The following is a 23,836-nucleotide window of genomic DNA, read 5'->3' as shown; positions in this document are numbered from 1 at the left end:
AACATAATACAATAATTTATACCAATATAGGAAATCTTTGTTATTCAGTAATCATAATGAACCATGAAATGATGAACAACACTCTTTGTGAACTAGTTCCCTGTTCATTGAATTTGAAAATAGTTTTCCTACAAAGACCTCTCTTCTCATCATTGACTGTCATCCCACAATGCCTAATTTCTCTTCTGACCCCAGGGAAAAAGAGTATAAGACTCTGAATTAATGATAATAAGGCTTTAATGAATTTGCAATGGAACTACTGGGAAAGAGTCTCTCTGGGTGGGTATCTAGGTTGCTTTTTGCCAGGGTTTAGACACTGAGACAAGGATTTCACTGCAAATAACTTCCTTGGGAGGTGATCCAAAAAATCACCAGATGGGATGTGGTGTGATATGAAATAGATTCCTGATGTGGATAACAGGGCTCTGTCCAGCTCGGAATTATGGCAAACCACAGACTATGCCTCAGAGTTGTCCCACCTGAGTGAGCGTGAAGCAAGGGTGTTTAGCTCCAAATTACATCAGTTAAAATTTTGAGGGCTAAATATGGGCAAATAACCAGGATTACCTAGAAATGTAAAAATATATATATATTTTGCACAGCTCTATACAGTTACTAAAACACAGTTATAATGTATTTTATCCTTTTTTTTTTTTTTTTTTTACCATTTTAGGGGAGAGGCAGCGGGAGTGGCCAAGAGAGAACCTTAAGCAAGCTACATGTCTAGTATGAGCCCAGACGTGGGGCTTGATATCAGGACCCTGAGATCATGACCTGAGCCAAAATCAAGAGTCTGACCCTTAACCAACTGAGCCACACAGGTGCCTCTCCTGTAGTTTTTTCTAGAAAAATGTGAAATTTTGTCATAGATGAGATATAAAATCTAAACACAATTATAGTAAATAATTGAGAGAATTTTCAAATATTCACTTTTAAAAAAACACCAGTTGTAGATGGAGTCACAGGTGAAGTCAATTAAACTTTGAAAGAATGGAAAATTCCAATACTTTAAAATTTTTTTCCGAGCATAGACTGCCAAATCTTTTGACAATCAAAGCATATATAGATAGATCATTCATGAATGTTAGCGTAAAATCCTAAATAAATTACATGTAATAATTTTGCAATGCCTCTAAAGATTAGTTTTTTTAAAATGGAGTTTTCAGGAATATAAAGATGATATGCTTTTTTAAACTCTGTTAATATAATTCATCATAGTAATGAGTTGAATGACCAAAAAATAAAGCCATTTGGCAAAACTCACCATCTCTTCATGATCTTTTAAAAAAACTTAAATAAAACTTGATTAAATGAATATTAATTATCTATTGCTACATAGGAAATTACTCCAAAACTCAGAAGTTAAAAAAAGCATGTACTTATGATCTCATAGTTTCTGTGGGTCAGGAATTCAGGAGCAGTTTACCTGGGTGCCCCCAGTTCAAGGTCTCTCCCAAAGTTTTAGTCAAGGCATTGTTCACAGTCATTTCACAGCTCATCGGGAGGATTTCTACATTGCTATGTATACCAAAATATAATTTTAATGATCAAACACTTAAGCACACAAAGACATATACACAAATACTGAAAATAAATGATTTTTAAAAATTTTTGATAGCAAATGCCTTTTTATGCGAGACTCAAAACCCAAGGTTGTAAAAGTACATACATTTGTTTTATAAATATGTTAAAACTTCTTTGCAAAAAGAACACTGTAAACAAAATAAAATAATACAACAGCAAAAACAAACTTGGAAAATATTTTTACTACACAAGAGTAAAAAAGAGCTGATTTCCTTAATTGAGATGATCTTATACAAATAAATAAGAAACTCTAAAATTGTATTAGGATAATATACAAAGTAAATAGAGCTCACAAATAAAGAACTGAAAACAGCTTCTTGTGTTAAGATATCTGGCTTCATCATTTCTCAATGTTTCCATATTTCCATGGATCAAGTTAGCAATAATTTTTAAATGTGAGATTTCCATGGCAAAAATAAGAATAAACATGTAATTTCCTACACTGTTAGAAATTTAAAATGCTATAATTGCTTTTGTAGATAATTTTTAATTAAAAAAATATGCTTGAGGGGCACCTGGGTGGCTCAATCAGTTAAGCGTCTGCCTTGGGCTCAGGTCTTGACCCTGGGGTCCTGGGATTGAGCCCCAATCATGCTCAGCTGATGCTCCATGCTCAGCTGGGAGCCTGCTTCTCCCTCTCCCTCTGCCACTCCTCCAGCTTGTGCTCACTTGCTCTCGGTCATATAAATAAATAAAATACTATATCAATATCTATCTATCTATCTATCTATCTATCTATCTATCTATCTATCTATCTATTCTTGATATTTAGCACAGAAATTCCCCTTCTAGAAATCTAGCTACAAAAAATTTATACTGTTTAGCATATCTAAATAACCTATAGGGTTATTCACTTCTATTTTGTTTATAATCGTGAAAAAAACAGAACAATCTAAAAGCCTTTCAATAGAGCAGTAGTTAAATAAATTATAATATATCCATATAATAGAATACCATGCAATTATTAAAAGTGAGCAGTATGCAGGTAATGTAGAGATATCCAAAGGTACAATTAAGACTATTTTGAGGGGTACCTTTGTGGCTCAGTCAGTTAAACATCTGCTTTTGGCTACTATGGTCATGATTGCAGGGTCCTGGGATTGAGCCCTGCATCATGCTCTTTGCTCAGGGGAATCTGTTTCTCCCTCTCTGTCTCCCTCCCCTGATCATGCTCGTGTGCTTTCTCTCTCCCTCTTTCTCTCTCTCAAATAAATAAATAAAATCTTAAAAAAAAAGACAGCTTTGAAAATGGCCCAGACAGGGATTAGAATATATGCCTAATTACATAAATTTTTAAAAACATTTAATTAGAAAATCTGTATGTCGGTGTATGTTTGTGTGTTAACTTCTGGGAAATTGGACTGGATTTTAGGATGGGAGAGAGACTAATACTATACTCTATCCCCTATTGTATGGTTTGACTATTAAAATTGTAAAATCATTTTTGATCATTTAATTACTTTTACCAAATACATAATTTATTGTCAATATTTAAAATGGTACCATTGTTCTATAATTAAAATTGTATAATAACTATCCCCAAAATTAAGAAAATAATAAGATATTCAGTAATTTTTTTGGAGGAAAAGTAAAGGCCAACTTTTTCCAAAGTATGTTTTGTAGAAATACGGGCTTGGAAGTGGCATTAACACAAGGACAACAGTCATAACAGCAATATGACAAAAACGTGCTTTTCAGTCAAAATAACCGAAACAACATGAACGTTACTTCAGACAGCAATAATGTATATTCATGTACTCAAGCCTCTTACAAATCTTGCAAGAGAGAAGCTTTTCAGATACAACTGTTTTCCAAAAACAGTTATTTGGATAATCCTTCTGTACTTTACTTATCGCCTATTAGTGTCTCACAAAACATACTTGTAACATCCATTTAGACCTGTGCTGGAGACAATGCGATCATTTCATCTCTGTTTAAGATTGCTACTGAAACATTGGATTCAGACTTCCCTGGCTGCTAGCTGCAGAAATTCCAGGAGGATGACATTTTGGCCACATTCCTTGGTGCCATTGTGCTCCTCTCTTTCTCCCGGAATTTACAAAATACTGAGAGGTATGCTGCCCTCACCTGGACTGGGACACCGGCTGGAACTCTTCTGAGACCCATGTGTGAGGGAGGAGCTGTAGGACTTGATTCTCTTTGGTACCAGACAGAAGCCAAGATACTATTGGCAGAGAAGACAACTGTACTCAGAAACTGGGCAAACATCTTCTATGAATACTTCAAGTGAAAGAATCCTCTTGATTCCTTTGCAGAGGGGCTCCACCCAGACTTGCTCTTGGTGGCAGTTTTTGTTCATGGCAGCGCTGTTAGAACTGGAAGGTCGCCGTGCTACTGGCCTGAACTGTTCCTAGTCCCAGCAGTTGGGGGACAAATGCAGTTGGCATGAGGAAAGTACCTACCTGGAGGAGAGAGACTTCTCCCACATGGCCACTATCAAGGTAAGTGTTTACCAGCTCTTTCTTTGTCTTTTGGGGCAAAAAGAAAAAAAAAACCCGCTTGTGTATATTCTAATGATAATCTAATAAAACTAGAAATCAGCAATAAAGGATGAAATATTGGAAATTAAGAATCACTTATAAGTAGCCCCCGAGTCAAAGAGAAACTGAAAATAAAACTTACCTAGGAGGCATACAAAAACTACACGCATGGGGATTTTATACCTAAATGACTCAGGGAATTATGGGGAATAAATATGAAGAGTGACTACATAAGTGCTTGCATGTAAAGCAAGTGCTTTTTTTTTTGTTGTTGTTGTTGTTCTATCATATTTTCTCTTCGGTGAATCATTATGTATGTAAATTCTTATAAACCTCCTCAAGTAATGTATCAGGCTTTCAGCATGTTTTAGAAAACGATGTTCTATTGGAGGAAGACTTACTAACCTAAAATGAAAGCACTGAATGCTAGTTTGGGATGATTATAAAGTTCACCTGACAGAATTAGTTAATGAAGGTAGTAAAGAGGCTGAATGTAGATTTAGTGAGTATCCCTGAATTAAATGCTTCTTTAATTAGAATTTTGGGATTATATGAGAAATGTGGATTTAAAAAATTAGAATAAAAATAGAGAGGTTACAGTTTAGAGATCCTTAAAAAACATTTTGGAACAAATGGGAACAGATGAGAAAAACTGTCTAATGTCATGCAAATAAGATGTAAGTGAGGAAATAACCATCAACTGGGTGTTTAAAAATTGCCAGAGCAGAAACCTCAGTGGAACCAGTGCCCAAGCAGGGAGTCTGCACTGTTATCCATGATTTGCTGTAATAGAATAAAGATTTTTGAAACAAATAGATCAAGAAATTAAAATAACATAAATTCTATAGGGATAAGGTAGTGATAACATGAAGTAGGAGCAAAAGCAGCTACATAAAATATACAAGTGGAAATACTGAGAATGAAAAATAAAATTGTTTAAATAAAGAGCTCTTCTAAGGGGATGAATAGCCAAATAATGAGTTAGTGAGTGAGAATTTCAGATTGAATACCTTTTTTCAGAAGACGTCAAAAGGTAATAAAGAATTGGGAACTCTAAGAGCTAAGAAATGAAGGAAGCTTCAACATCGTTATAATGGAATTTCTGAAACAGAAGTACAAGTAGAAGGAATGGTATGTTTAAATAATAATCAAGGGTTTCTTAAGTAAGGATCTCTGTGAAATTAAAGAATGGCTCAATATTAGATAATTTTCAATGTATTTCATATTTTAATACATCAAAAGGAAAATAATATTCCCTCAATGGATTTGGAGAAAGCAATACAAATGTCTTATCATCTATTTATTACTTGAAATGTTAAAAAAAACTAGACACAGAATACTTTTTTTCAATTTCTACAAAAATAGTACTTAGAGAAGTTTAATGACATCAAGAGCAGGATTGAGACAAGAATGTTCAATATCATTGCTACTATTTAACACTGTATTAGAAGTCCTAGCCAATGCTCAAGAGAAGAAAAAATATATATAAGAATTAGAAAATAAATAAAATCTGGGATCCCTGGGTGGCGCAGCGGTTTAGCGCCTGCCTTTGGCCCAGGGCGCGATCCTGGCGACCCGGGATCGAATCCCATGTCGGGCTCCCAGTGCATGGAGCCTGCTTCTCCCTCTGCCTGTGTCTCTGCCTCTCTCTCTCTCACTGTGTGCCTATCATAAATTAAAAAAAAAAATTAAAAAAAGGCATTTATTTAAAAAAAAGAAAGTAAATAAAATCTATTATTTGTATAATTTATAAACATCCACTTAGAAAACTTCAAAAAATCATCCACACAGAAAACCTCACAGAATCAACAGCTAAATAGTCAGAACTTCCCAAATAAATAAAATACCGTTTTTAAAAAGTGACAAAACTAAATTATCTATTAAGAAGACTCAAAGAAAGATCCTTAAAGATAAAAATTTTTTAAACATCACAAATAGAATTAAAGTAAATAAAGAAACATACCCTGTTCACTGATGAGGCAACTTAAAATTGTAAAGATTCACCATCCTGTAAACTTAGTAGGTATGAGAAGCTACAATATTCAAAGTACTCTGGGAAATCATATAGAAGATGATTTTTAATACTGACATACCAAAACTGGAATGCTCAAATTAATCGTAACATTAATGTAATAAAAAATACTACTACAGAAATGGACAAATAAGTAATCAAACAGAATAGAGAAACCAGAATTCCATTCAGTTTTTTAATACATGATATGACATATTTTACACTTCAGTTATGAATTATTAATTAAATGACTAATTTTGCTAAGCTAAACATTTAGTTATGAACAAAATTGGAGGTTATTAATTCTGAGAAAAATGATGGTTCATAGAATAAATGACATTGACATAATTCTCTAAGTATTTGGGGGAAAAACATAGATTACATCATACATAAGAGTAAATTTCAGATTATAGTAATAATAGAATATGTCATTTATAACCAAGATTTCTAAAAAAAAAGGTACCTAAAACTAGAATGGCTAGACAAATAATATAAGTATAATCCATTTAAAAATATTAGCAAGTGACTAAAGAAAAAGACTGAGGAATCCATTTCAGGAAAAGAAAGAAATCAAGGACACCTGGTGTTTTCTCTTTGCTGGTTTTACTCTCCTTACTGCTCCTACTAGAGGAGGCTGGCCAACTGCTACATGAATAGCTCTCTTGTACTCTGAGAGACATTTGTGGCTTTAAATGTACACTGTGGAAAGGAGGTGTTAAAAGATACCATAAATAAACCCACAAAGAAAATGGAGGAACATAATAAAAATTAATAGAAATTAATGAAATAGCAAACAAACATAAAATAAAGAAAATTAAGAAAACCAGAAGTTTTCCCCCACCCACTTTGGAATAACTCATAAATTCTTGGTGGAATTGCTCGAGGGAAAAAAAGAGAATGCACAAATAACAACAACTAGGTTGAAAAACAATTACTATATATATTACACATAATATGCCACAGACTTTTAGAAGTTCATAAGAGAACTTTATAAAAACTTTTTTGCCAATAAATTTGAAAATGTAGATGACAAGAAAGACCTACCTTACCAATACCAACATAAGAATAGAAAACGTGAATATTCTTTTATCAAATACAGAAATTGAATCTGTAAATTAAACCCCTTGACTGTGAAAGACTACAGCTTCTGGTGGTGTCAATGAGATATTCTAACAAGTGTTTAAGAAAGAATAAAGGCAGGATGCCTCAGTGGCTCAGTGGCTGAGCAGCTGCCTTCGGCTCAGGGTGTAGTCCCCTAGTCTGATATAGAGACATTGGGCTCCCTGCAAGGGGCCTGCTTCTTCCTTTGCCTATGTCTTTGCCTCTCTCTCTCTGTCTCTTGTGAATAAATAAACAAAATCTTAAAAAAAAAAACAAAACAAAACAATAAAGGCCGTTCTCTGCAAACTCTTTTAGAGATGAAAGTAACAGATAAAACAGGTAACACGACAAATAACACACTATAGGAATACGGAATGTATCACCAGAAAAAGAAATTATAGGCTTTTCTCTCATGAAAAGAAATTCAATGATCTTTACCAAAACATTAGCAAATCAAATCCAGTATTATATTAAAAATGATAATTTATCACAGCATAGTTGGAATCACTGCAGAAATAGAACTAGTTTAATACTAGAAAATTACTATTATTCATCATATATTAATAGAATAAAGCGAAGATAACATATGATCCTCTCTGACAATCCAGAAAATGCATTTACCATAGTTCAGCATCCATGTCTTATTTAAAAAGACAAAACAAAACTTTGTAAACTAGAAACAAAGGCATTTACTTAATTATCAAAAGGTGTAATTTTATTTTATTTTTTAAAAGGTTTTATTTATTTATTCATGAAAGACACACAGAGAGAGGCAGAGACATGGGCAGAGGGAGAAGCAGGCTCCCTACAGGAAACCCAATGTGGAACTCCATCCCCAGGTAGAGGGATCAGGCCCTGAGTCAAAGGCAGACCCTCAACTGCTGAGCCATCTAGACATTGCAAAAGATGTAGTTTTAAACTGATTAAGGTTATTTATAAAACCTACAGCAAATTCCACACATGATTGGATATTGAAAATTTTCCTTTTAGATTGAGAATGCAAAACATATTGCTTTATATTCAACATCAATTGGAGAGCTGATTGAAAAAAAAAGAAAAGAAAAGAAAAAAGAAAAGAAAAGAAATGCATGTCCTGGAAGGGATGAAATAAGAACATTATTATTATCAGTCAATATATTTGCATATATAGAGAATCCCCATAAAATCCAGAGATTAATTAGAAAGATTAAAACATGAGTTTAACAGCATTACTTGGTGTAAATCAGTATTTAAAAATCAATTATATTTCTATATACCAGAAACAAATGAAAATTCTAAAACTATATTTTATGACAGCCAAAATAAATCAATTACATAGAAACTGGGAGAGATTCAAGAGACTGGAAATGAATTAATAGTTATACTGTACTTCTGGATAGTGTTATTTATCCAAATTGATTCATATTTTCACTGCAATTTTACTCAAAATCTTAGCATTTTTTTTGTGTTGTGTAGAACTGAGAAACTAACTCTAAAATATATATGATTGTGCAAAGCGCCCATAATAGTAAAGATGATAGTAAGGATCAAGAAGAAAAAAGATTTGTTCTACTACTTATTAAGACTAATAGGTAATATTTACAAATATTACAAGTTGTAAGATATTACAAATATCATACATATTAAAAGTATGATATTATCACAGGATAGACAATCAGACCAATGAAAAGAGGTTCAAAACAGAGCATCCTTAGGGGCTGCCCTGCAATGTAGTGGGAATAGTCTGGCCTTTCAGAAAATGGATAATTTGGATAATCACATAGAGGAAAAACATAGTTTCATCCTCATCTCATACCATACATGCTATTAATTCCACAGAAATTGAAGATATAAACATGAAATGCAAGACAATAACATTCCTGAGGTATAAGGAAACATCATCATCCTTGGAACAGAGAAAGAATTCTTAAACATGGTACAAAAAAAAAAAAACACTAACCGTAAAGGAAAAGCATGATATATTGGACATTATTAAAATTCAGAGTTGCTTAATTTTCATAAACGGCACTTTTGGAATAAGAAAAAGGAAACAGAGCAGGAAAACAGGGTATTTGTGACATAAAACTGATCAAGAACTCGTATCTAACCATTGAAAGAATGATTACAATTCAATAAAAGAAAGCCCAGTGGAAAAATGGACAATCGGCACTTCTAAGTGAAGATTCAATGACCAGTTAACATGAAATAATGCTTAAAATTTCAAAGAATCAGAGAAAGGTACACTATACCAACAACACTGGAATGTCTACAAGTAAAAGACAAACAATATAAGGTACTGGTATCATAGATAATGATAGTAATTCATAAAAAAAGATATTCCAAGAGATCAATGTGTGTAAAATAGTTCTCAATCTCACTGATAGGAAGGTGCACATTAAATGGTCCAAGTGGGGATCCCTGGGTGGCGCAGTGGTTTGGCGCCTGCCTTTAGCCCAGGGCATGATCCTGGAGATCCGGGATCGAATCCCACGTCAGGCTCCCGGTACATGGAGCCTGCTTCTCCCTCTGCCTGTGTCTCTGCCTCTCGCTCTCTCTCTCTCTCTCTCTCTCTGTGACTATCATAAATAAATAAAAATGTAAAAAAAAGGGATCCCTGGGTGGCGCAGTGGTTTGGCGCCTGCCTTTGGCCCAGGGCGCGATCCTGGAGACCCAGGATCAAATCCCACGTCGGGCTCCCTGCATGGAGCCTGCTTCTCCCTCTGCCTGTGTCTCTGCCTCTCTGTCTCTCTCTGTGTAACTATCATGAATAAATAAATAAAAAAAATAAAATCTTTAAATAAATAAATAAATAAATAAATGGTCCAAGTGTGAATTATAAGATCATTTTGGATATTAATTTTTAAATATTTATTAAAAGTAACAATACATTCATCCTTTGACTTTGCAAATTCACTTTTGACCTTCTGTTTCATAGAAAGAAAAGTATAAAGATACGTGCTTAATATTTTTTTCAGCATTGTTGGTAATGGGAAAATATAGGGAAGGGAAGATCCCTGAATACCTTTTACACACACACACACACACGCACACACACACACACACACACTGAGCCACACATAAATGATTGAATAAATTATACTATAGATAATGTGTAACGATTAAAGCAATTGTGGTCATCATCAACTATATTGATCTGAATGGCAAGGACACATAATTTGGTTTAAAAAGCAAGTTGCAGAGTTATTGTTTCAGTTTTTTAAAAATTCAAGGGCAATAAGAAGAAAAAAATCAAAATGGATATACATGAATATATAAGTTCATAAGCATTTATGAGCAAGGAAAACCATGTGGAAGAAAACACATCAAGCTGTTAGCACCTTTCCTAGGGCAATGAACATAGAGACTTGGGGGAAGGAAAATAATTTTTAACCTTTTCTTTATATGACTTGTGTTATTTCCCAAATTAATATGATAATGTAGTACTATAATTTTTAAAACAATGTAATGTAAAATAAATAAAATAAAAATTGTGACTAAAAAACTTGAAGCAAAACCCAATTGCTATCGTGTTCATGTTCTGGCAAAACATCTTACGACTAAAAACTTCACTGAAAACTAAAACTTCACTTAGGATTAAACTCTCAAGAAGCTGACTTTTTTTAGCCTCCCTGGTGGGTGTGATAAAAAGCAAGGTTTCCTTGGAATAGATGTGTTTGTTTTCTGTGAAACACTGGTGCCTTTATGCATGACTAATGTGGACATTTGGAATTGATAGATTTTGTTATCTAGAAAAAAAAACATGGCAGATTTTGAAGAACTCTTTTCATAGCTGTTGAATCTTTTTGATGACAGTTTTACTCTATTTGGCATGCTTGGTGCTGTGTCTCTTTCACATTTTTATAACTACTTTTTAATGAACATCTTTAAACACTTTCTTAATCTTCCTCAATTCTTGCCAGCTAAACCAGAAACATTGCACGTTTTCTAAAAGTGTGAAATCAGACACATACTTAAGGAGCTGCATTTTGAAGAGTATTTCTCTTTGTCACATCAAAACAGTGCTGGCCTGAGGAATTACATGAATGCCTTTGTCTTTCTGTTTAAATAAAAGTAACTGTTACAAATAGCACAGACGGCATTTTCTCAGTTTTAAAAAAGGTGTATTCTGCATGTTGTCTGTAACCATTTAATTTAGCAAGACAGTAAACCATAAATTAGATCCATATCATCTCTGGGTTTTAAAATATTTTTGCATTCTCAAGGCAGCTAAGATACACAAGCAAACACAGGGTGTTGTTAAACCTAGGATGTTTCTTCATTTTGCCAATTATATGCAAAAGAAATTTCTAGGAAACAATGTGAATCTGCATTTCTTGGATGATTTTTAAAATTTTTTTTAAAGATTTCATTTATTTATTTATGAGAGACACACACACACAGAGGCAGAGACATAGAGAGAGGGGAGCCTGATACAGAACTCGATCCCAGGACCCTGGGATCATAACCTGAGCCAAAGGCAGACGCTCAACCACTGAGCCACCCAAGTGCCCCTCTTGGATGACTTTTAATAACAAACTATGTTTTAGCATTTGTGTATTAAGAAATAGTAACTGGGGCGCCTGGATGGCTCAGTCAGTTAAGCATTTGCTTTCAGCTCAGGTCATGATCTCAGGGTCCTGGAATCAAGCCCCATGTAGGGCTCCCTGCTCAGTAGGGACTCTGCTTCTCCCTCTCCCTCTGCCCTTCCCCTCCACTCCTGCTTCCTCTCAAACAAATAAAGTCTTTAAAAAAAGAATTAGTAACTGTGTGATATGTTTCAATATCTTAATTCTTATCTGAAGGTGTTTCAGAAAGCAGTCTGAATGATAAGTTAAATGACTTTCAGTAACTGAAGTATCCTTTTTCTTTTTACTTGCATTATATTATTATATCAAAGTTTGAAGACAAGAAGCAACTCTTTGTTGGCTGACATATTTATTAACACAAAAGTTACTTAAAAATGTTATTTAGGGGGCACCTGGGTGGCTCAGTCAGTTAAGTGTCTGGCTTCAGCTCCGGTCATGATGTCAGGGTCCTGGGGTCAAGCCCCAAGTCAGGCTCCACACTCAACAGGAGTCTGCTTGTCCCTCTCCCTCTGATCATGCTTTCTCTCTCTCTCTCTCTCTCTCTCTCTCTCTCTCATATAAATAAATAAAATCCTTAAAGAAAATGTTATTTTCCATATGGTTCTCTCTCTTTTATTCAAAAGAGATCACATTTAGGTAACAATCCTTAGAACTATTATGTGTATGACTTTTCTTTAGAGAGTTGATTTTAATGCTCCATCATCATTGATAGATTTTAAATAAATATACATACATGTTTACTTATTTCAAATCATTAATGGATTTGGATTAAACAATCAAACTCATTTGCAAAATTGTTGCTTAGAGTTAAGGATTCACAGTGTGGTAACAGAATAAAGCCAAAACTATATAGCAATTATACAGTAACTGACATAAGTTTTGGCAATGCTATTTTGGATATGACACAAAAAGCAAGCAAAAGCAAAAATGAACAAGTGAGACTATATCAAACTGTAAAGTGTCTGTATAGCAAAGGAAACCATCACCAAAATGAAAAGGTAATGTATGGAATGAAAGAAAATATTTGCAAATAATTTATCTGATAAAGGGTTAATATCCAAACCACATAAAGAACATATACAACTCAATAGCAAAAGGATTATAAGAGTCCAACTAAAAAATGGACAGAGGAACTGAATAGTCATTTTTTTTGGAAGAAGACATTCTTGACATCACTAATCAGGGAAAAGCAAATGAAGACCACAATGAGGTATCACTTCACACCTGTTAGAATTGCTATCACCAAAGAGACCAGAGATAAGTGTTGGTGAGAATGTGGAGAAAAAGGGACCCCTTGTGCATTTTTGGGAATGTAAACTGGTACAGCCACTATGGAAAACAGTGTGGAGGTTCCTCAACAAAAATAAAAATAGAGGACGCCTCGGTGGCTCAATGGTTGAGCGTCTGCCTTTGGCTCAGGTCATGATCCCGGGATCCTGGGATCAATTCCCAATCAGGCTTCCTGCATGGAGCCTGCTTCTCCCTCTGCCTATGTCTCTTCTTCTTTCTCTCTGTGTCTCTCATTAATAAATAAAATATTTTTAAAAAATCAAATAAAAATAGAACTGCCAGACCATCCAACAATCCCACTTCTGGGCATATATCCAAAGAAAATGAAAATAAGATATTGAAAAGATATCCACACTCTCATGTTCTCTGCAGCATTATTCACAATAGCCAAGATAAGAAAATGACCTAAGTGTCCATCAACAGATGTCAATGGATAAAGAAGTTATATATATATACACACACACATATATGTCATACAATGGAAGAGGTTTTATATATATATGTATATATGTATTTTATAAAACATATATAAGTTATATTATATATATAAGTTTTATAAAACATATATGTTATATAATATATATATATATCACACAATGGAATATTATTCAGCCTTAAGAAAGAAGGAAATCCATTTTGCAACAACATGGATGGATCTTGAGGGTAGTGCAAATTGAAATAAGCCTGTCGGAGAAAGAAAATCAAATGCTGCATGGTATGTAGAAATATGTGGAATTTTTTTTAAAAAAGTAAACTGATAGAGTAGAAAAATAGTTTCCAGGAGGCTGGGGAAAATAGGCAGATGTTGACATAAGGGTACAAACTTTCAGCTATAAGATGAATAAGTTCTGAGGATCTAATGTAAAACATGATAACTATAATTGATAACATTGATTATAACATTGAAATTTGCTAAAACTTAAATGTTTTACACCCCCCCCCAAAAGAACTTACAAGGATTCAAAATTAAGAACCAAAAAGATTCATAAGCCTTCCATTAACCTCATCTCAGTGTCTTTCTCTTCTTACGTCTTTCTGTATTCTATATTTTGGTAGACTGGTTATTTTCCCCCATACGGACAAATTTTAGCTCTTTCCATTTCCAACTCTGTGTTTATTTAATGAGTTTACCTTAAATTTTTCTTTCCCCAAATTGCTTACTGGCATTTTTCTTTACAGACTTTTTCAAATGGAAAATGCAGTTCTGTGTTTTGACCTTTTATTTGGTTCATTAGTGAACGGTGGTATTACGTAAAAAAACATTGCACATGAGTTGGGGAAGGAACATGAAGGTTGGGTGTATATGCAAGAGATTCCTTGCATATAAATGCTTGCTAGGAGGGCTCACCTCTCAGGGACTGTGCCCACAGACCCCACTGGCAATTTGGCATGTACCCAGATAATTAGATTTATATATTATGTTATCAAATTAAAGTTTTGCAGTGAGCCTTTAAAGAGTGGCTTTTAAAAGCATCTGCAAAGAAACCGTGGATTAAACATAATGCCAATAATACAAAGCACATATGAGTAAAAAAAAATAAAATGGCAGAGCTCACATTAAAAAGCATTTGCTAAGATTAATTAAATTATCTGAGGAAATCAGTTAAAAAACTGAAATAATTAAAACTATTTGAATGTGGATTTATAACAGAAGTCATTAACAGTGAACTTTAGCATAAATTATAGCTTGAGATATTAGGCATTAAAACAGAGGTATGTACAAAACATTTATGAATAAAAATACATATACTGGTGATTAATGTCTTAAAATTTTTTATTGAATTGTATAAATGCAAATGTTTGGAGACCAGGTCATAATGATTTGTGATTCCTGGCTTACCCTTTGCCTTCCCTCCTAGAACACTGAGCTCTCAAACGCCAAGAACTTCCCAGTTCATGAACAATAATATCTACTACATTTGAGGAATTCATCAGGTTTTTAATAGATAATTCAATATTTTAGGTTATTCAAAAAATAAATAGACTGGGATCTCACCATCAAAGAATTTAGAGTTGTTAATAATTGTGACTAATGAGGTTTTTCCAATGCATATACTATCCCTTATAGAAAACTTTGTTTCCAGTGAAGATGTGCAGTTAACAGTACCGAGTCCACACTATGAAAATCAAACTGTAGTCCTGCTGAACTAAACTAATTTCTCAGATATGTTCCTGCATTTTAATCTTATTTCTAGTTTCATAAATTCTGCTTTTGCTCTCTTCTCTCTAATTAATTGTTGATTATCTGCTATTGTTGTCTGCCCATCTTCCACACTCTCGGCAGCCCCTCTTCAATATACATGAATTTCCCCAATACAGTATCACAATCAAGTATCAATGCAGCATTGAAATGGACTAACGTTGACAGACTATATATTCTGAAATATAGACTCTTCTGGGGGAAGAAGTGCCATTGGGGGAAAAGAAAACAGAGCAAAACAATAAAAAGTTCTCATCATCTTTGTTCATTAGTAGTATGATTCAATTAAATGTTCTGTATAGCAACGAACAAAATCGTATAGCAGTGAACAAAATCAATCTTAAAAACTAGGTATCTAGAAATGTAGAGGGAAACTGGTTCACATTAGACTGAGACTTTAGATTCAAAGATGTAATACCTTAAAGAATGCTGATCTCATATTCCAAAGAATAAGAAGATGTTTAAAGAAAAGAAAACAGACCAGGTTTCATGCCAACCAACTATGAGCTCTACTATGGCTTCACAAGGTTTGCTATTGAGCTCAATGAGTTAGATCCTGTACTGAAAGATCTCCTTCCATTGACAGATGCCTGATTCCAGCCAGATCAGAGAATTTTGGAAGAAGGAAATTTAGAAGCTACGGCCTTTTGATACTGAAAAGTATCAAATCGTTTCATAAAGGAAAAATTATATGCAACTAAACAAATTAAATGACATCTCAAAAGTATGTTGTTTGTTTATTTCATGCCTTTTTTAATCCAAAAGAGATTTTGAAATCAGATAAAGAAAGAAATGTATGCTGTTCCATAGAAATATATAAATAATGTAAATGTTTTAACTATTTGATGGAAGTTTGAAAAGTTAGAGAGCCAGGACACTCACAGATAACATATTACTGGAAGAGTCATCTTGTAGATAATGACATCACTGTTCATGACGCCGGCCTTCTGATTTTTGGAGGATATCTGAAGAATTCTCTGAGTTCTCTAAATCAGTTCTGCTGTTCTTTCAGCTGCCAACAATAGCAGTTAAATTACTATGTTTCATTTTAATAACTAAATAATTTCATTTTAGAATAAGATTGAACTGGTATATTTGAAAAGCCACATTGAGATCATTTCCAGTCGTTTCAAAAGCACAGACTTTTCTTCACTTGTAAACTGCCTCACTGCTTGTATGAGAGCACTACATGCATCAAAATTCTTGTTTCTTCCCATCTCTGACTCCAAAGAGACAACGGAAGATGAGAATTAATACAATTCAGCATGACTAGTGCGATATTCATCCTCTGAATCAGTTTAGTTTGATTCGATTAAGTTTACAATAATATGATAAACAGAAGAGCTCCAGATCTTAACTCAATAATTTTTAGTAACATTACACTTCATAGTCTTACTTCAGCTTTTTATATAGGTCTTCAGATTATCTCATGTATAATTTTGTTTTTGTTTTCCAAACATAACATATTCTCTGGCAAGCCAAACCCAACTAAGGCCCTTGCCTAAATGAATATACTTTCTATTTCTTTTCCCCATCAGGGGGAATTGTCTTTAGTGGTAAAAGGTCATAGACTATATACAAAAATATTTAAAAATATATAATAATAATATAATACTTCTACTCCAGAAAGAAAAACTCCTCTGAATCAAGGACTATACATAGACCATAGTATTACAAAATAAGCATTACTACTCTGTGTTTGGCTGTAATTCTGGGTAGTGGGGGGACAAGTCCATTTAGTGATTGTATCAGTACACAAACTGGAATTATAGTAGGTTGGGAGTCAGAGATCGATTTTACCAAAGCCAAAGGAATGAACAGATCTCAGAAGTGTGTGCAGAACCTAAGTTCAAGAAGCTTGGAAAGGGATGGTCACCAAACCAAATGGTTAAGCAGCAGATGTAGAAATTGGACTGAGGTGCCAAAAAGCCAGGAAATCAGAAGATGGGAGTAATTGGAAGCAGAACCAAAGGGGAAAGAGGTTTCTAGTGTAAATGCATATGGTTTGCAGCCCATGATCCAGCTGGTCTCAACTCTGCACAAAATATCTGTGAAGGCAGAGAAAAATCACAAAAGTTAGAACACTATAAACTAGAATTGACAATAAACCCATTACAAGTATCCATGATGAATTTTCATAAACTACAAAGAGAATTGGATAGAAAATTACAATAGGTACTCCATGCTTACTCTGACAATTAAACATAGGTAAAATTTTCCTTCTATGTTGTTTTTCCTGTTTGGGAAATAGATCGTCAATCTAGAAGTTAGGTAACTACTAAATGGTTGCCATATTCTGAGATTCCTCTTCCCTCCTCACAACCCAGTGACTATTACTGCGATGACCATCTCTCCTTGTACATCTCTTTGGAGATTATAAAAAATGAAAACAACTGGTCAGGAATATGTGTATATGTGTGTGTTTGTGTTGGAGAGAGGTAGTCTAGTGATGTTGTTCAACATCCTAGAAGGTATAATCTCAACAAATGAAGTTTTATGGAATGATATTAATGAGAAAGAACTGAGAACAGTGTGTGCTCAAGTTTGGGAAATACTTCATTTATTCAGAGTACTGCGAAATTAGGCATTGAGGTTTGAAAGACCCTGTCTCAGACCAGCAGCACCTCACTGGCACTCATTAAGTGGCTAAGAATTATATGCATCAAGCTGCTTTCTGTTTGTGGTCCTGGGAAGGGATTCAGCCAGCATCCAAGTATATAGAGGGCCAATGGCAGTCAACAGAATTGGGACATCCAAGATAAAATGATGAGAAGTGTATTTTTTCAGAACTTTCACTGGGGTTACTCAAGTCACTTCAGTGAGACACAGTCCCATATAAGCCCTTGTAACAGTTGAAACTTTCTAATGCCTACTGAGAATGAGCCATCCCATGCCAGGAATCCTTCTGTACCACTCTCACTAGGCCACTGTGGGTCATCTGAGGCAGCAGTTCCACATTTTCATTTTAAAATGTCTGATTGCCATGACTAATTTGTTCTTCTACCTTGATTTGAGATTACAGTGAGTGTAGGGGTGAGATTTTGGAAGCAGAGTAGACAGGCAGAAGCATAAACAAAAATCTGTTTGCCTTTTCCAAGAAGAATATCATTGATCTCACTGTGTGGTGTTTAAGTAGGCTGTGACAGCAATTTTAACATTGAAATTTCAAAGCTGAGTTTGTTAACAGCAGCCTCAACAGATTAAAGGTTAATTTTGTTTGGTGATTCATATGCAGGACAATACACATCTAGATGTATAGGCTTTGAGATGTTTTCTAATCATCTCAAAATACCAGACACACATTAAAATCTCCAATGTTTTACAGCCATTCTTTGGGGGGAAAAAAAAAAAGGCTTTTGGGACACTCACAAAGAATTTGCAAGAGTTTTTTCCTGGTCCCTCAAGGCTTTATGCCCAGATATCTTTTTGTTTCTTAGATCGATTGATTTGGGTCTGTGTCTCTTTTGACCACTTACATAGCCTTGGTCATCAAATCCAGCTGCCCAGTCTCTTTGCTGACCTTACCCTCCAACATCTGCCAGCCTTCTATTTAGTTAAGCTTTTAGGATGAGAATATGGACCTATCTATTAGCCTCTTTTCCTATTTTATCAGCCTGAACCTCTTACCTGCCCTGTGGCTTCTCAAGCCCTGACATGATCTTTCTCTCTCAGTTCAAATGAAACTATCAGTTGAGTTTACAAATTTAGTAGCAACGTCCTTATATAGGCAAAGCCATGAGAACAAAACAGATTGATAAAAATCATACACTTTGTACTTTTATTTCATACAGTTTGCTTGATTTTCAATGGAGAAATCTGATGTCAATGGGAACCAAGGCCAGAAAGTGAAGACAACACTAGGTCCTCTTTGGGGACAGATAAAAATGTAAACAGATGTAATTAAAAGATTGCAAAAATTCTTTTAAAAGTGCGAGAGTCATCAGAATGATTACTACCAGGTTCTCCTATTGCTTGAAATATTCAAAGCTAATTTATTTGGGAATGCTTAAGATGGTTTTCTTTTTAAATAAGAAAACTTTTTAGGCTGTATATTCTGGAAACTGTTGTGCATTTCTTCTCTGCACATTGAGAAGCTTTTCAACAGCCGTGTTGTTGCTTGTGTCTGAGTTTATTTCAACCATTACAACTTTTATCTTCCCATCTGGAGAGGCTGAGGATTGGAAGCTGCTCTGCAACCAACTTCACTGCATTTGCATTTGTGGCTTTTCTTTCCCCACCAAGGCATATGGCTCAGGTAAAGAAGAGGTTTGGAAATGTATGAATAGGTTCTGGGAGTTTTTTGACTCTTCAAAATGTCTAAAAACAAAATTTCTAGGCTGAAGTTCACACTGAGCTTCAGAGAAGTTAATGTACTGTGTTACCTGTCTTGATGCTGGCCTGGTGTTTTTGTTTGTTTAAAGTGAGTGGTCTTTCGGATCCCACTAAGGTGACACAATGCTTACAAATGTACATCCATTTTACTTTGAGTTAGTGCTTTTCCAAGACCAGACTTCACAAATCAAGGCCTGGACTTTGACAGCAGGAGTAGTTTCAAAAAGTGTTTTCCCCCACCTTTAAAGAGAAAAGGACTAATACTTTTTCTAAGGGATTCCTTTTTTCTCTTCTAAAGATAAACACTGGGAGTGTGGGGGGTGGGCAGGATCAGGGGCTTGGCACAGTCCCTTTGTCCAGAAGTAACTGTTGAGCCTAATGCCTTGAAGTCCTGCAGGTGGAATACCATCAGTGCAATTATTATTGTTGCTTTTCTATTGTTAAATCAATCCCCATTCTTGGAAGGGAAAAATTAACTGGGAATTTCTGTGAGGCACTTTGGGCTGTGCATCAAAGGCTGAGGCAAGCCATAATAACTCTGGGTCTCTCTCTTCACACACGTAAAATAATAGCAGTGATGGCTACCATTTATTGACCAATTAAAGGGTGAGAGGTCCTTCTTGATTCTATTTCTAATCCCCACAATGGCCCAGTTGAGATTCTGAAAGAATTAATTTAGTGAAATGTGTATAAAAATGCCTGCCATGCTATCTAATGTTCTTGTGAAAATCAAATGGGACAATTTATATGAAAACCATCTGAAAATTGAAGTTACCACTCCCACTGGAAAGGATTCTTGGCTACTTTTCTTGAAATCAACTTCATAGCTTTTTTTTTTTTTTCATAATTCAGTTGCTCTCAGAGGAAAAAAGAAACTATGTAAAGATTGTAAGTCTTAACAAGAAGTAAGTCAAAATAAGAACATATAGATATACGTTTCCCCCTGAGTAACAACTTGGAAAGAGTCAATGTAACACTTTTGATGGATTTATTAATAGGATATTATGGAATTAAGATACTTAGGTCTGGTGAGAAAAGTTTTACATTTGTCTCTGGACTCAATAAGTGCATCACTAATTCAAGAAAAGTAGCCAAGAATCCTTTCTGGATGTCTCCATGCCTTGGCTATAGTAAATAATGCTGTGATAAACATGGGGTGCATTTTTTTGAGTTAATGTTTTCATTTCTTTCAGTTAAATACCCAGAAGTGGAATTAGTGGATCATATAATATTCTATTTTTAATTTTTTGAGGGACCTCCATACTGTCTGCCACAGTGGCTGCACCAGTTTGCACTCCCACTAACAGTGCTCAAAGTTTCCCTTTTTTCCACATCCCCTGATATACACACTCTTTTGTATTCCCTATCAAGAACTATAAAAAATGAGACCGATTAGCCTGCCCCAGTTTCGCTGATAGTGGTAGAAGGCACAAGACTCCTCGGAGCTAAAAGATAGATTACTGTTACTCTTAACAATAGTAGTTTCCAGAGAATTATCATTTTTATGCTATTTGCTTAAGTATCGATTCTCACAGGCTGACATAAAGAGGACCATATTGCACCTGCGCACATAGTACATTATGTTACAGAAGAGGAACTCCAAGCTAATAGAAACCAAATGGTTTATTATGGGCAGGAAGTTTGCTTAGTGCTGCTCTGATAGGAGACATTAAGGTTTTTTGTTTTTTTGGGTTTTTTTGAGACATTAGTTTTATTATACTGGCCTTTTGCTTCAGGAGACACTGTTTCTGTCTTCTGTACCTACCACTCATTATAGAGCTTTCCTTGAAAAGGCAGTGCAGGGATGCCTGGGTGACTCAGTGGTTGAGCATCTGCCTTCAGCTCAGGGCGTGATCCCAGTCCAGGGATCAAGTCCCACACTGAGCTCCCTGCGAGGAGCCTGCTTCTCCCTCTGCCTCTTTCTGTGTCTCTTCTGAATAAATAAATAAAATCAAGCAAGCAAGCAAGCAAGAAAGAAAGAAAGAAAGAGCAGAAATGCAAGAGACCCATGTAGAATTTTCTCCCAGAAATTATTTCTAGTTACTAGCTGACATTTTTCTTTGTTTGTTGTGGTACAGGATATGTTCATTTTCATTGTAAAAACTTTAATGTCAGTTCAAGGATCATCTGCTTTCCTGATCCACCACAGGCTAAAAGCTTACCTCCTCAGTTCTTGGAATAATATGGCAGGTTCTGGCTCAAAGAAACCTTATCGTCTTCCCTTTCTAGGCACTTACTCTCTGCTACTGGGGACAAGGTGAAGCAATGGTGTTTCAGGTAAGAAATGTCTCTGGCTTCACTTGGGTATTGATTATCTCATCTTCTCTTACTATCCTTTATTAATATGATGTTTAGGTGATATATGAGATTTTTTTTTTCTTGCCCCAGACTCCTTTCCCTTTCCACAGGACAGCCCTGACTCCCTTCGACAAGCCAAAGGTACAGAATCATCAATCCTTTCTCTGGTATGGATGCGTAATCACTTGACCTCTCTGACCTTTTAAGCAGCCCACCACTAACCTTTATGCACCTTTGCATGGAGCATCAAGAACCATTGCAATCTCTCTTGTACTCTTAAAAAAATGCAGAGAACCAAGAATAAAGTTGCTCCATCTTCTTCCCAGATACATTTTGCCATGGCCCCTTCAAGACCAGAAGCCATAGCCAATTCCATTAGACCTCCAGGCCCCAGAAATCTCTCTACCAGAAGAGGAAACATGACCTTATTTTCAAATTTCAAAAGATGCATGTCAGGTATCTCTAATTTTTCCTCATACTTGAAGGAAAGCAGCTGAAAAAAATAGTATAACATACTCTAAGCTTTCTAGGATGTTATCCTTAGAATTTTCTCACTGGAATCTCCTCTAGCAGTGGCTTGAGTTGGGCTTCTTATCTCTGTATCTCAGAAAGTCTTAAATTGGGAAAGACAAGATGGCAGGCATCTCTTTGGGCAGGTACTCTCCAGGCTTTATGAAAGATTTCCAGTACATATTTTGGCTTTTGGATGGGAAAAGCAATGCTGTTCCTCTGTATATCACCCAAGCAGTAGTAGTAGTATTGCTTCGGATCCCTCTTTGCAAGCCCTGCAGCTTAGAAGCCAGAACCCACTTGAGACATTTTTCTGAACCTGGGAAATGGAATGCCAATAACAATTGGTCTAGCTTTAGTCTTTTACTGAAACTTCTGAATAAAAGAAAGTCACATTCAACATTTTGAATCAAAGAAAATTCACAATATACACTAAGATAATATATTTCTATTCCATTGATGTTGTGTCATTTTTTTGTTGTTAGAATCTGCTCCAAATACTTTTGCAAAGTGGGTTATTAGAAAATTCCATGCATAAAATAGACACCTGTGTATCTAGCATGCAGACATTACACTTGTCCTCCCAAGTTTTTTATTTACCTGAATTACTTATGGATTGGAGACTCCCAGGAGAATCATAATCAACAAAAGTAGAGCCAAGGTGAGAAACCAGGGAAGGGCTAGAATAGAATGTATTCCAGGTATAATTTAGACAATTTCAAATGGAGGTTTTAGTTCTCTTCATTTCTCCCAAACTCATTGATTCTCAATTTATTACCATAATAATGTGAAGCTTTTATAACAGTCCTCAAATTCAACACCACAAGTTGTTTCTTTCACTTAGACTTCTTGTTCCTTCTTTTTAGAATGAATAAGGATCACATATCATTTGTTAAGATTTCTAAGTCTTCACTCATAGAGTTTATTTCAAGAGTTTGAATTTTTAACAATTTTTTTTCACATGATTCTGGTGTAATTGATACATTGGTCCCTCTTTTTCCCTCCCATTTCAGAATAGGTGGAATCATTAAAAAGAGTGCAAATACTGTGGACACAGTGAGGGATCCTGGGAAGGGTACTGGCTTTAGAGTCAGCTAAATGTGCATTGAGACCCTGGCTCTGTTAGTAATTAAAACCTTCTTCTTTTTGAAAGAAGATAATCTTTGATGATATCTAAGAGGAATTGGTTGGTTGGTACATGCCTTTAATATGATAGGCAGAAGTATCTATCTAGTTTTCTGTAAAGGGTGAGAGAGTAAATTTTTTCAACTTTTCAGTAAATATTTCAGCTGGCAATATGATCTCTATCTCAATTGTTCAACTCTGCAAGGGCATCCATAAACAATAAGTAAGCAAATGAGAATGGCTGTGTTCCAATAAAACTTTATTTACAAAATCAGGTGTTTGGTCAGATTTGGCCTGCAGGCTATTGTTTACTGACCCC

The 23,836-nt window shown here is 35.0% G+C and overlaps 2 long non-coding RNA genes across 5 annotated transcripts in view; one reads left to right on the top strand and one right to left on the bottom strand.

Annotated features, from left to right (window-relative positions):
* Nucleotides 1-1,389: 1,389 nt before the first annotated feature.
* LOC144312895 (uncharacterized) overlaps nucleotides 1,390-23,836 on the bottom strand; it is a 48,580-nt gene continuing 26,133 nt past the window's right edge. The window contains exons 3-7 of one of the 3 annotated variants that reach the window (XR_013378546.1): nucleotides 22,993-23,072; nucleotides 22,399-22,711; nucleotides 21,350-21,517; nucleotides 16,135-17,300; nucleotides 1,390-1,518 (exon numbers count right to left, since the gene is read on the bottom strand). This is a non-coding gene — a long non-coding RNA (uncharacterized LOC144312895). Of the gene's footprint in view, nucleotides 1,519-14,808; nucleotides 17,301-21,349; nucleotides 21,518-22,398; nucleotides 22,712-22,992; nucleotides 23,073-23,836 lie in introns of those variants that run through there. The other 2 variants (XR_013378544.1, XR_013378545.1) reach the window with 2 other exon arrangements.
* Nucleotides 3,562-23,836, top strand: part of LOC144312894 (uncharacterized) — a 43,362-nt gene continuing 23,087 nt past the window's right edge. The window contains exons 1-3 of one of the 2 annotated variants that reach the window (XR_013378542.1): nucleotides 3,562-4,046; nucleotides 21,814-21,861; nucleotides 21,973-22,023. This is a non-coding gene — a long non-coding RNA (uncharacterized LOC144312894). The remainder of the gene's footprint in view (nucleotides 4,047-21,813; nucleotides 21,862-21,972; nucleotides 22,024-23,836) is intronic. The other variant, XR_013378543.1, reaches the window with a different exon arrangement.

Source organism: Canis aureus, chromosome 4 (genome assembly GCF_053574225.1).
Source record: "Canis aureus isolate CA01 chromosome 4, VMU_Caureus_v.1.0, whole genome shotgun sequence".
NCBI lineage: Eukaryota > Metazoa > Chordata > Mammalia > Carnivora > Canidae > Canis > Canis aureus.
This window is presented reverse-complemented; position numbering and strand designations above follow the sequence as displayed.